We start from the raw sequence: 14,729 nt of genomic DNA, 5'->3' as shown, positions 1-14,729 counted from the left end.
TGAAAAATATGAGGAGCATGAAACGGTCTGAAAAATCGGAGGAGCATGAAGCGGTGTTGAAAAACATGAAGAGCCTGAAAAGGTTTGAAAAATATGAAGAGCTTCAAAAGGTGTCAAAAATATGAGGAGCATGAAACGGTCTGAAAAATATGAGCAGCATGAAGCGGTGTTGAAAAATATGAAGAGCCTGAAAAGGTGTGAAAAATATGAAGAGCTTCAAAATGTGTCAAAAATATGAGGAGCATGAAACGGTCTGAAAAATATGAGCAGCATGAAGCGGTGTTGAAAAACATGAAGAGCCTGAAAAAGTGTGAAAAATATGAAGAGCTTCAAAATGTGTCAAAAATATGAGGAACATGAAACGGTCTGAAAAATAGGAGGAGCATGAGGCGGTGTTGAAAAACATGAAGAGCCTAAAAACGTGTGAAAAATATGAAGAGCTTCAAAAGGTGTGAGAAATATGAAGAGCTTCAAAAGGTGGCAAAAATGAGATGAACATGAAACGGTCTGAAAAATAGGCAGAGCATGAAGCGGTGTTGGAAAACATGAAGAGCCTTAAAAGGTCTGAAAAATAGGAAAGGCTTCAAAAGGTGTGAAAAATATGAGGAGCATGAAACGGTCTGAAAAATCGGAGGAAGATGAAGCGGTGTTGAAAAACATGAAGAGCCTGAAAAGGTGTGAAAAATATGAAGAGCTTCAAAAGGTGTAAAAAATATGAGGAGCATGAAACGGTCTGCAAAAAAGTAGGAGCATGAAGTGATGTTGAAAAACTTGAAAAGCATGAAAAGGTGTGAAAAATATGAAGAGGTTCAAAGTTGTGAAATACATGAGGATCATGAAACGGTTTGAAAAATTGGAGGAGCATGAAGCAGAGTTCGAAAACATGAAGAGCCTGAAAAGGTTTGAAAAATATGAAGAGCTCAAAAAGTGTCAAAAATATGAGGAGCATGAAACGATCTGAAAAATAGGAGGAGCATGAAGCGGTGTTGAAAAACATGAAGAGCCTGAAAACGTGTGAAAAATATGAAGAGCTTCAAAAGGAGTGAAAAATATGAAGAGCTTCCAAAGGTGTCAAAAATGAGATGAGCATGAAACGGTCTGAAAAATAGGAGGAGCATGAAGTGGTCGTGAAAATCATGAAGTGCCTGAAAAGGTGTGAAATATATGAAGAGCTTCAAAAGTTGTGAAAAAATGAGGAGGTTCAAAAGGTGTCAAAAATATGAGGAGCATGAAACGGTCTGAAAAATAGGAGGAGTATGAAACGGTGTTCAAAAACATGAAGAGCCTGAAAAGGTGTGAAAAATATGAAGAGCTTGAAAAGGTATGAAATACATGAGGAGCCTGAAGCGGTCTGAAAAATAGGAGGAGCATGAAACGGTGTTGAAAAACATGAAGAGCCTGAAAAGGTGTGAAAAATAGGAAGAGCTACACAAGGTGTCTAATATATGAGAAGCATGAAACGGTCTGAAAAATAGGAGGAGCATGAAGTGGTCGTGAAAATCATGAAGTGCCTGAGAAGGTGTGAAATATATGAAGAGCTTCAAAAGAAGTGAAAAAATGAGGAGGTTCAAAAGGTGTGAAAAATATGAGGAACATAAAACGGTCTGAAAAATAGGAGGAGCATGAAACCGTCTGAAAAATAGGAGCAGCATGAAACAGTGTTGAAAGACATTAAGAGCTTCAAAAGTGTCAAAAATATGAGGAACATGAAACGGTCTGAAAAATAGAAGGAGCTTGAAGTGGTGTTGAAAAACATGAAGAGCCTGAAAAGGTGTGAAAAATATGAAGAGCTTCAAAAGGTGTCAAAAATATGAGGAGCATGAAACGGTCTGAAAAATATGAGCAGCATGAAGCGGTGTTGAAAACATGAAGAGCCTGAAAAGGTGTGAAAAATATGAAGAGCTTCAAAAGATGTCAAAAATATGAGGAGCATGAAACGGTCTGAAAAATATGAGCAGCATGAAGCGGTGTTGAAAACCATGAAGAGGCTGAAAAGGTGTGAAAAATATGAAGAGCTTCAAAAGGTGTGAAAAATATGAAGAGCTTCAAAAGGAGACAAACATATAAGGAGCATGAAACGTTCTGAAAAATAGGAGGAGCATGAAACGGTGTTGAAAAACATGAAGAGCCTGAAAACGTGTGAAAGATATGAAGAGTTTCAAAAGATGTGAAAAATAAGAAGAGCTTCAAAAGGTGTCAAAAATGATGTGAGCATGAAACGGTCTGAAAAATAGGAGGAGCATGAAGTGGGGTTGAAAAAAATGAAGAGCCTGAAAAGGTGTGAAATATATGAAGAGCTTCAAAAGGTGTCAAAAATATGAGGAGCATGAAATGATCTGAAAAATAGGAGGAACATGAAACGGTCTGAAAAATAGGAAGAGCATGAAACGGTGTTCAAAAACATGAAGAGCCTGAAAAGGTGTGAAAAATATGAAGAGCTTGAAAAGGTGTGAAAAATATGAACAGCTTCAAAAGGTGTCAAAAATGAGATGAGCATGCAGCGGTCTGAAAAATAGGAGGAGCATGAAGTGGTGTTGAAAAACATGAAAAGCCTGAAAAAGTGTGAAATATATGAAGAGTTTCAAAAGGTGTGAAAAATATGAGAGGCATGAAACGACTGAAAAATAGGAGGAGCATGATGCCGTCGTCAAAAACATGAAAAGCCTGAAAAGGTGTGAAAAATATAAAGAGTTTCAAAAGGTGTCAAAAATATTAGGAGCAAGAAACAGTATGAAACATAGGATGAGCATGATACTTTTTTGAAAAAGATGAAAGGCATGAAAAGGTGTGAAAAATATGAAGAGCTTCAAAAGATGTTAAAAATATGAGGAGCATGAAACTTTCTGAAAAATTGGAGGAGCATGAAGCGGTGTTGAAAAGCATGAAGAGCCTGAAAAGGTGTGAAATGTATGAAGAGCTTCAAAAGGTGTCAAAAATATGAGGAGCATGAAACGTTCTGAAAAATAGGAGGAGCATGAAGCGGTGTTGAAAAACATGAAGAGCCTGAAAAGGTTTGAAAAATATGAAGAGCTTCAAAAGGTGTCAAAAATATGAGGAGCATGAAACGGTCTGAAAAATATGAGCAGCATGAAGCGGTGTTGAAAAACATGAAGAGCCTGAAAAGGTGTGAAAAATATGAAGAGCTTCAAAATGTGTCAAAAATATGAGGAGCATGAAACGGTCTGAAAAATAGGAGGAGCATGAGGCGGTGTTGAAAAACATGAAGAGCCTGAAAACGTGTGAAAAATATGAAGAGCTTCAAAAGGTGTGAAAAATATGAAGAGCTTCAAAAGGTGGCAAAAATGAGATGAACATGAAACGGTCTGAAAAATAGGCGGAGCATGAAGCGGTGTTGGAAAACATGAAGAGCCTTAAAAGGTCTGAAAAATATGAAAGGCTTCAAAAGGTGTGAAAAATATGAGGAGCATGAAACGGTCTGAAAAATCGGAGGAGCATGAAGCGGTGTTGAAAAACATGAAGAGCCTGAAAAGGTTTGAAAAATATGAAGAGCTTCAAAAGGTGTCAAAAATATGAGGAGCATGAAACGTCTGAAAAATATGAGCAGCATGAAGCGGTGTTGAAAAACATGAAGAGCCTGAAAAGGTGTGAAAAATATGAAGAGCTTCAAAATGTGTCAAAAATATGAGGAGCATGAAACGGTCTGAAAAATATGAGCAGCATGAAGCGGTGTTGAAAAACATGAAGAGCCTGAAAAGGTGTGAAAAATATGAAGAGCTTCAAAATGTGTCAAAAATATGAGGAACATGAAACGGTCTGAAAAATAGGAGGAGCATGAGGCGGTGTTGAAAAACATGAAGAGCCTAAAAACGTGTGAAAAATATGAAGAGCTTCAAAAGGTGTGAAAAATATGAAGAGCTTCAAAAGGTGGCAAAAATGAGATGAACATGAAACGGTCTGAAAAATAGGCAGAGCATGAAGCGGTGTTGGAAAACATGAAGAGCCTTAAAAGGTCTGAAAAATAGGAAAGGCTTCAAAAGGTGTAAAAAATATGAGGAGCATGAAACGGTCTGAAAAATCGGAGGAAGATGAAGCGGTGTTGAAAAACATGAAGAGCCTGAAAAGGTGTGAAAAATATGAAGAGCTTCAAAAGGTGGCAAAAATGAGATGAACATGAAACGGTCTGAAAAATAGGCGGAGCATGAAGCGGTGTTGGAAAACATGAAGAGCCTTAAAAGGTCTGAAAAATATGAAAGGCTTCAAAAGGTGTGAAAAATATGAGGAGCATGAAACGGTCTGAAAAATCGGAGGAGCATGAAGCGGTGTTGAAAAACATGAAGAGCCTGAAAAGGTTTGAAAAATATGAAGAGCTTCAAAAGGTGTCAAAAATATGAGGAGCATGAAACGGTCTGAAAAATATGAGCAGCATGAAGCGGTGTTGAAAAATATGAAGAGCCTGAAAAGGTGTGAAAAATATGAAGAGCTTCAAAATGTGTCAAAAATATGAGGAGCATGAAACGGTCTGAAAAATATGAGCAGCATGAAGCGGTGTTGAAAAACATGAAGAGCCTGAAAAAGTGTGAAAAATATGAAGAGCTTCAAAATGTGTCAAAAATATGAGGAACATGAAACGGTCTGAAAAATAGGAGGAGCATGAGGCGGTGTTGAAAAACATGAAGAGCCTAAAAACGTGTGAAAAATATGAAGAGCTTCAAAAGGTGTGAGAAATATGAAGAGCTTCAAAAGGTGGCAAAAATGAGATGAACATGAAACGGTCTGAAAAATAGGCAGAGCATGAAGCGGTGTTGGAAAACATGAAGAGCCTTAAAAGGTCTGAAAAATAGGAAAGGCTTCAAAAGGTGTGAAAAATATGAGGAGCATGAAACGGTCTGAAAAATCGGAGGAAGATGAAGCGGTGTTGAAAAACATGAAGAGCCTGAAAAGGTGTGAAAAATATGAAGAGCTTCAAAAGGTGTAAAAAATATGAGGAGCATGAAACGGTCTGCAAAAAAGTAGGAGCATGAAGTGATGTTGAAAAACTTGAAAAGCATGAAAAGGTGTGAAAAATATGAAGAGGTTCAAAGTTGTGAAATACATGAGGATCATGAAACGGTTTGAAAAATTGGAGGAGCATGAAGCAGAGTTCGAAAACATGAAGAGCCTGAAAAGGTTTGAAAAATATGAAGAGCTCAAAAAGTGTCAAAAATATGAGGAGCATGAAACGATCTGAAAAATAGGAGGAGCATGAAGCGGTGTTGAAAAACATGAAGAGCCTGAAAACGTGTGAAAAATATGAAGAGCTTCAAAAGGAGTGAAAAATATGAAGAGCTTCCAAAGGTGTCAAAAATGAGATGAGCATGAAACGGTCTGAAAAATAGGAGGAGCATGAAGTGGTCGTGAAAATCATGAAGTGCCTGAAAAGGTGTGAAATATATGAAGAGCTTCAAAAGTTGTGAAAAAATGAGGAGGTTCAAAAGGTGTCAAAAATATGAGGAGCATGAAACGGTCTGAAAAATAGGAGGAGCATGAAACGGTGTTCAAAAACATGAAGAGCCTGAAAAGGTGTGAAAAATATGAAGAGCTTGAAAAGGTGTGAAATACATGAGGAGCTTGAAGCGGTCTGAAAAATAGGAGGAGCATGAAACGGTGTTGAAAAACATGAAGAGCCTGAAAAGGTGTGAAAAATAGGAAGAGCTTCACAAGGTGTCTAATATATGAGGAGCATGAAACGGTCTGAAAAATAGGAGGAGCATGAAGGGGTCGTGAAAATCATGAAGTGCCTGAGAAGGTGTGAAATATATGAAGAGCTTCAAAAGATGTGAAAAAATGAGGAGGTTCAAAAGGTGTGAAAAATATGAGGAACATGAAACGGTCTGAAAAATAGGAGGAGCATGAAACCGTCTGAAAAATAGGAGCAGCATGAAACAGTGTTGAAAGACATGAAGAGCTTCAAAAGTGTCAAAAATATGAGGAGCATGAAACGGTCTGAAAAATAAGAGGATCATGAAACGGTCTGAAAAATAGGAGCAGCATGAAACGGTGTTGAAAGACATGAAGAGTTTCAAAAGGTGTCAAATATATGAGGAGAATGAAACGATTTGAAAAATAGGAGTAGCATTAAATGGTCTGAAAAATAGAGGCAGCATGGAATGGTGTGGAAAAACATGAAGAACTTCAAAAGTTGTGAAAAAATGAGGAGGTTCAAAAGGTGTCAAAAATATGAGGAGCATGAAACGGTCTGAAAAATAGGAGGGGCTTGAAACGGTGTTCCAAAACATGAAGAGCCTGAAAAGATGTGAAAAATATGAACAGCTTCAAAAACTGTGAAAAATACGAGGAGCATGAAACAGTTTGAAAAATAGGAGAAGCATGAAACAGTGTTGAAAACATGAAGAGCATGACAAGTGTGAAAAATATAAAGAGCATTAAAAGGTGTCAAAAATATGAGGAGCATGAAATGGTCTGAAAAAAAGGAGGAGCATGAAGGGGTGTTGAAAACATGAAAAGCCTGAAAATGTGTGAAAAATATGAAGAGCTTCCAAAGGTGTGAAAAATATGAATAGCTTCGAAATGTGTCAATAATGAGAGGAGCATGAAACGGTGTGAAAAATAGGAGGAGCATGAGGCGGTGTGCAAAAACATGAAGAGCCTGAAAAGGTGTGAAAAATATGAAGAGCTTCAAAAAGGTGTCAAATATATAGAGGGTGAAACGGTCTGAAAAATATGAGGAGCAAGACACTGTTTTCAAAAACATGAAGAGCCTCAAAAGGTGTGAAAAATTTGAAGAGCTTCAAACTGTGTCAAAAATATGAGGAGCATGAAACGGTCTGAAACATAGGAGGAGCATGAAGTGTTGTTGAAAAACATGAAGAGCCTGAAAAAGATGTGAAACATATGAGGAGCATGATACGGTCTGATAAATAGGAGGAGCGTGAAGCGTTGTTGAAAAACATGAAGAGCCTGAAAAGGTGTGAAAAATATGAAGTGCTTCAAAAGGTGTCAAAAACATGAGGAGCATGAAAAGGTCTGAAAAATAGGAGGAGCATGAAGCGGTGTTCAAAAAAATTAAGAGCCTGGAGAAGTGTGAAAAATATGAAGAGCTTCAAAAAGTGTCAGAAATATGAGGAGCATTAAACGGTCTGAAAAATAGGAAAAGCATGAAGTGGTGTTGAAAAATATGAAGAGCCTGAAAAGGTGTGAAAAATATGAAGAGCTTCAAAGATGTCAAAATTATGAAGAGCATGAAACGCTCTGAAAAAGAGGAGGAGCAGCAAGCGATGTTGAAAATCATGAAGAGCGTGAAAAGGTGTGAAAAATATGAAGAGCTTCAAAAGGTGTCAAAAATATGAGGAGCATGAAACGGTCTGAAATATAGGAGGAGCATGAAGCGGTGTTGAAAAACATGAAGAGCCCAAAAAGGTGTGAAAAATATGAAGAGCTTCAAAAGGTGTCAAAAATATGAGGAGCATGATACGGTCTGAAAAATAGGAGGAGCATGAAGTGGTGCTGAAAAATATGAAGAGCCTGAAAAGGTGTGAAAAATAGGAAGAGCTTCAAAAGGTGTGAAATACATGCGTAGTTTGAAACGGGCTGAAAAATAGGAGAAGCATGAAGTGGTGTGGAAAAATATGAAGAGCGTGAAAAGGTGTGGAAAATATGAAGAGCTTCAAAAGGTGTGAAATACATGAGGAGCATGAAACTCTCTGAAAAATAGAAGGAGCATGAAGCGGTGTTCAAATATGAAGAGCCTGAAAAGGTGTGAAAAATATGAAGAGCTTCAAACGGTGTCAAAAATATGAGGAGCATGAAACGGTCTGAAAAATAGGAGGAGCACGAAGCCGTGTTCAAAAACATGAAGAGCCTGAAAAGGTCTGAAAAATATGAAGAGCTTGAAAAGGTGTGAAATATATGAAGAGCTTCAAAAGGTGTCAAAAATGAGATGAGCATGAAACGGTGTGAAAAATAGGAGGAGCATGAAGCGGTTTTGAAAAAAATGAAGAGGCTGAAAAGGTGTGAAATATATGAAGAGCTTCAAGAGGTGTCAAAAATATGAAGAGCAGGAAACGGTCTGAAAAATAGGAGGAGCATGAAGCGGTGTTGAAAAACATGAAGAGTCTGAAAAGGTGTGAAAGATATGAAGAGTTTCTAAAGATGTCAAAAATATGAGGAGCATGAAACGGTCTGAAATATAGGAGAAGCATGAAGTGGTGTTGAAAAACATGAAGAGCCTGAAAGGGTGTGAAAATTATGAAGAGCTTCAAAAGGTGTCAAAAATATGAGGAGCATGAAACGGTCTGAAAAATAGGAGGAGCAAGAAACGGTGATCAAAAACATGGAGAGCCTTAAAAGGTGTGAAAAATATGACGAGCTTCAAAAGGTGTGAAAAACATGAGGAGCATGAAACGGGCTGAAAAATAGGAGAAGCATGAAGTGGTGTTGAAAAACATGAGGAGCCTGAAAAAGTGTGAAAAATATAAAGAGCTTCAGAAGGTGTGAAAAATATTAAGAGCTTCAACAGGTGTCAAAAATTAGATGAGCATGAAACGGTCTGAAAAATTGGAGGAGCAAGAAGTAGTGTTGAAAAAAATGAAGAGCCTGAAAAGGTGTGAAAAATATGAAAAGCTTCAAAAGGTGTCAAAAATATGAGGAGCACGAAACGGTCTGAAAAGTAGGTGGAGCATGAAGCGGTGTTGAAAAATATGAAGAGCCTGGAAAGGTGTGCAAAATATGAAGAGCTTCAAAAGGTGTGAAATATATGAAGAGCTTCAAAAGGTGTCGAAAATGACATGAGCATGAAACGGTCTGAAAAATAGGAGGAGCATGAAACGGTGATCAAAAACATGAAGAGACTGAAAAGGTGTGAAAAATATGAAGAGCTTCAAAAGGTGTGAAATACATGAGGAGCATGAAACGGGCTGAAAAATAGGAGAAGCATGAAGGGGTGTGGAAAAACATGAAGAGCCTGAAAAGGTTTGAAAAATATGAAGAGCTTCTAAAGGTGTGAAATACATGAGGAGCATGAAACTCTCTGAAAAATAGAAATAGCATGAAGCGGTGTTGAAAAACATGAAGAGCCTGAAAACGTGTGAAAAATATGAAGAGCATCAAAAGGTGTGAAAAATATGAAGAGCTTCAAAAGGTGTAAAAAATGAGATGAGCATGAAACCTTCTGAAAAATAGGAGGAGCATGAAGTGGTGTTGAAAAAAATCAAGAGCCTGAAAAGTTGTGAAACATATGAAGAGCTTCAAAAGGTGTCAAAATTATGAGGAGCATGAAACGGCCTGAAAAACTGGAGGAGCATGAAGCGGTGTTGAAAAACATGAGGAGGCTGAGAACTTGTGAAAAATATGAAGAGCTTCAAAAGGTGTCAAAAATGAGATGAGCATGAAACGGTCTGAAAAATAGGAGGAGCATGAAGTGGATTTGAAAAAAATGAAGAGCCTGAAAAGGTGTGAAAAATATGAAGAGCTTCAAAAGGTGTGAAATATATGAGGAGCAGGAAACGGTCTGAAAAATAGGAGGAGTATGCAGCGGTTAAAAAACATGAAGAGGCTGAAAAGGTGTGAAAAATATGAAGAGCTCCAAAAGTTGTCAAAAATATGTGGAGCGTGAAACGGTCTCAAAAATAGGAGGAGCGTGAAGCGGTGATGAAAAACATGAAGAGCCTGTAAACGTGTGATAAAATATGAAGAGGTTCAAAGGTGTCAAATATATGAGGAGCATGAAACGGTCGCAAAAATAGGAGGATCATGAAGCGGTGTTGAAAAACATGAAGAGCCTGAAAAGGTGTGAAAAATATGAGAGCTTCAAAAGGTGTCAATAATAAGAGGTGCATGAAACAGTCTGAAAAATAGGAGGAGCATGAAACTGTCTGAAAAATAGGAGAAGCATGAAGCGGTGTTGAAAAACATGAAGAGCATGAAAAGGTGTGAAAAATATGAAGAGGTTGAAAATGTGTGAAATATATGAAGAGCTTCAAAAGGTGTCAAAAATGAGATGAGCATGAAACGGTCTGAAAAATTGGAGGAGCAAGAAGTAGTGTTGAAAAAAATGAAGAGCCTGAAAAGGTGTGAAAAATATGAAAAGCTTCAAAAGGTGTCAAAAATATGAGGAGCATGAAACGGTCTGAAAAGTAGGTGGAGCATGAAGCGGTGTTGAAAAATATGAAGAGCCTGGAAAGGTGTGCAAAATATGAAGAGCTTCAAATGGTGTGAAATATATGAAGAGCTTCAAAAGGTGTCGAAAATGACATGAGCATGAAACGGTCTGAAAAATAGGAGGAGCATGAAACGGTGATCAAAAACATGAAGAGCCTGAAAAGGTGTGAAAAATATGAAGAGCTTCAAAAGGTGTGAAATACATGAGGAGCATGAAACGGGCTGAAAAATAGGAGAAGCATGAAGGGGTGTGGAAAAACATGAAGAGCCTGAAAATGTTTGAAAAATATGAAGAGCTTCTAAACGTGTGAAATACATGAGGAGCATGAAACTCTCTGAAAAATAGAAATAGCATGAAGCGATGTTGAAAAACATGAAGAGCCTGAAAACGTGTGAAAAATATGAAGAGCATCAAAAGGTGTGAAAAATATGAAGAGCTTCAAAAGGTGTAAAAAATGAGATGAGCATGAAACCTTCTGAAAAATAGGAGGAGCATGAAGTGGTGTTGAAAAAATGAAGACCCTGAAAAGGTGTGAAATATATAAAGAGCTTCACAAGGTGTCAAAAATATGAGGAGAATGAAACGGCTGCAAATTAGGAGAAGCCTGAAATGGTGTTCAAAAACATGAAGAGCCTGAAAAGGTGTGAAAAACATGAAGAGCCTGAAATGGTGTGAAAAATATGAAGAGCTTCAAAAGGTGTAAAAAATGAGATGAGCATGAAACCGTCTGAAAAATAGGAGGAGCATGAAGTGGTGTTGAAAAAAATGAAGAGCCTGAAAAGGTGTGAAACATATGAAGAGCTTCAAAAGGTGTCAAAATTATGAGGAACATGAAACGGCCTGAAAAATTGGAGGAGCATGAAGCGGTGTTCAAAAATATGAAGAGCCTTAAAAGGTGTGAAAAATATGAAGAGCTTCAAAAGGTGTGAAATACATGAGGAGTTTGAAACGGGCTGAAAAATAGGAGAAGCATGAAGTGGTGTGGAAAAATATTAAGAGCGTGAAAAGGTGTGGAAAATATGAAGAGCTTCAAAAGGTGTGAAATACATGAGGAGCATGAAACTCTCTGAAAAATAGAAGGAGCATGAAGCGGTGTTCAAACATGAAGAGCCTGAAAAGGTGTGAAAAATATGAAGAGCTTCAAACGGTGTCAAAAATATGAGGAGCATGAAACGGTCTGAAAAATAGGAGGAGCACGAAGCCGTGTTCAAAAACATGAAGAGCCTGAAAAGGTCTGAAAAATATGAAGAGCTTGAAAAGGTGTGAAATATATGAAGAGCTTCAAAAGGTGTCAAAAATGAGATGAGCATGAAACGGTGTGAAAAATAGGAGGAGCATGAAGCGGTTTTGAAAAAAATGAAGAGCCTGAAAAGGTGTGAAATATATGAAGAGCTTCAAGAGGTGTCAAAAATATGAAGAGCAGGAAATGGTCTGAAAAATATGAGGAGCATGAAGCGGTGTTGAAAAACATGAAGAGTCTGAAAAGGTGTGAAAGATATGAAGAGTTTCTAAAGATGTCAAAAATATGAGGAGCATGAAACAGTCTGAAATATAGGAGAAGCATGAAGTGGTGTTGAAAAACATGAAGAGCCTGAAAGGGTGTGAAAATTATGAAGAGCTTCAAAAGGTGTCAAAAATATGAGGAGCATGAAACGGTATGAAAAATAGGAGGAGCAAGAAACGGTGATCTAAAACATGGAGAGCCTAAAAAGGTGTGAAAAATATGACGAGCTTCAAAAGGTGTGAAAAACATGAGGAGCATGAAACGGTCTGAAAAATAGGAGAAGCATGAAGTGGTGTTGAAAAACATGAAGAGCCTGAAAAAGTGTGAAAAATATAAAGAGCTCCAGAAGGTGTGAAAAATATTAAGAGCTTCAACAGGTGTCAAAAATTAGATGAGCATGAAACGTTCTGAAAAATTGGAGGAGCAAGAAGTAGTGTTGAAAAAAATGAAGAGCCTGAAAAGGTGTGAAAAATATGAAAAGCTTCAAAAGGTGTCAAAAATATGAGGAGCACGAAACGGTCTGAAAAGTAGGTGGAGCATGAAGCGGTGTTGAAAAATATGAAGAGAGTGGAAAGGTGTGCAAAATATGAAGAGCTTCAAAAGGTGTGAAATATATGAAGAGCTTCAAAAGGTGTCGAAAATGACATGAGCATGAAACGGTCTGAAAAATAGGAGGAGCATGAAACGGTGATCAAAAACATGAAGAGCCTGAAAAGGTGTGAAAAATATGAAGAGCTTCAAAAGGTGTGAAATACATGAGGAGCATGAAACGGGCTGAAAAATAGGAGAAGCATGAAGGGGTGTGGAAAAACATGAAGAGCCTGAAAATGTTTGAAAAATATGAAGAGCTTCTAAACGTGTGAAATACATGAGGAGCATGAAACTCTCTGAAAAATAGAAATAGCATGAAGCGGTGTTGAAAAACATGAAGAGCCTGAAAACGTGTGAAAAATATGAAGAGCATCAAAAGGTGTGAAAAATATGAAGAGCTTCAAAAGGTGTAAAAAATGAGATGAGCATGAAACCGTCTGAAAAATAGGAGGAGCATGAAGTGGTGTTGAAAAAAATCAAGAGCCTGAAAAGTTGTGAAACATATGAAGAGCTTCAAAAAGTGTCAAAATTATGAGGAGCATGAAACGGCCTGAAAAATTGGAGGAGCATGAAGCGGTGTTCAAAAATATGAAGAGCCTGAAAAGGTGTGAAAAATATGAAGAGCTTCAAAAGGTGTCAAAACTATGAGGAGCATGAAAGGGTCTGAAAAATAGGAGGAGCAAGAAAGGTTGATCAAAAACATGAAGAGCTGGAAAAGGTGTGAAAAATATGAAGAGCTTCAAAAGGTGTGAAATACATGAGGAGTTTGAAACGGGCTGAAAAATAGGAGAAGCATGAAGTTATGTGGAAAAATATGAAGAGCCTGAAAAGGTGTGGAAAATATGAAGAGCTTCAAAAGGTGTGAAATACATGAGGAGCATGAAACTCTCTGAAAAATAGAAGGAGCATGAAGCGGTGTTCAAAGATGAAGAGCATGAAAAGGTGTGAAAAATATGAAGAGCTTCAAACGTTGTCAAAAATATGAGGAGCATGAAACGGTCTGAAAAATAGGAGGAGCATGAAGTGGTGTTGAAAAAAATGAAGAGCCTGAAAAGGTGTGAAAAATATGAGGAGCTTCAAAATGTGTCAAAAATATGAGGAGCATGAACCGGTCTGAAAAATAGGAGGAGCATGAAGCGGTTTTGAAAAGCATGAAGAGTCTGAAAACGTGTGAAAAATATGAAGAGCTTCATAAGGTGTCAAAATATTAGGAGCATGAAACTGTCTGAAAAATAGGAGGAGCATGATGTGGTGTTGAAAAATGTGTAGAGCCTAAAAAGGTGTGAAAAATATGAAGAGTTTCAAAAGGTGTCAAAAATATGAGGAGCATGAAACAGGCTGTAAAATAGGAGGTGCATGAAGCGGTGTCGAAAAACATGAAGAGCATGAAGAGTTGTGAAAAATAGGAAGAACTTCAAAAGGTGTCAAAAATATGAGGAGCATGAACGGTATGAAAAATAGGAGGATCATGAAGCGGTGTTGAAAAACATGAAGAGCATGAAAATTTGTGAAAAATATGAAGACCTTCAAAACGTGTCAAAAATGAGATAAGCATGAAACGGTCTGAAAAATAGGAGGAGCATGAAGCGGTGTTGAAAAACATGAAGAGCCTGAAAAGGTGTGAAAAATATGAAGAGCTGCAAAAGGTGTCAAAAATATGAGGAGCATGAACGGTCTGGAAAATAGGAGGAGCATGAAGCGGTCTTGAAGACCATGAAGAGCCTGAAAAGGTGTGGAAAATAAGAAGAGCTTCAAAATGTTTCAAAATTATGAGGAGAATGAACGGTCTGAAACATAGGAGGAGCAAGAAGCGGTGTTGAAAAACATGAAGAGCCTGAAAACGTGTGAAAAATATGAACAGCTTCAAAAGGTGTGAAAAATATGAAGAGCTTCAAAAGGTGTGAAAAATATGAAGAGCTTCAAACGGTGTCAAAAATGAGATGAGCATGAAATGGACTAAAAAATAGGAGGAGCATGAAGTGTTGGTGAAAAACATGAAGAGCCTGAAAAAGTGTGAAGTATATGAAGAGATACAAAAGGTGTCAAAACTATGAGGAGCATGAAACGGTCTGAAAAAAAGAAGGAGAATTAAGCGGTGTTGAAAAACATGAAGAGCCTGAAAAGGTGTGCAAAATATGAAGAGCTTCAAAAGGTGTGAAAAATATGAGGAGCATGAGACGGTTTGAAAAATAGGAGGAGCATGAAGCGGTGTACAGAAACATGAAGAGCCTGAAAAGGTGTGAAAAATATGAAGAGCTTCAAAAGCTGTCAGGTATATGAGGAGCATGAAACGGTATGAAAAATAGGAGAAGCATGAAACGGTCTGAAAAATAGGAGGAGCATGAAGTGGAGCTGAAAAACATGAAGTGCCTGAAAAGGTATGAAAAATATGAAGAGCTTCAAAAGGTGTAAAAATGAGATGAGCATGAAACGGTCTGAAAAATAGGAGGAGCATGAACTGGTGCTGAAAAACATGAAGAGCCTGAAAAGGTGTGAAAAATATGAAGAGCTTCAAAA

The sequence above is a fragment of the Dama dama genome, chromosome 8 (assembly GCF_033118175.1).
Source record: "Dama dama isolate Ldn47 chromosome 8, ASM3311817v1, whole genome shotgun sequence".
NCBI lineage: Eukaryota > Metazoa > Chordata > Mammalia > Artiodactyla > Cervidae > Dama > Dama dama.
Note: the sequence above shows the minus strand (reverse complement) of the source record.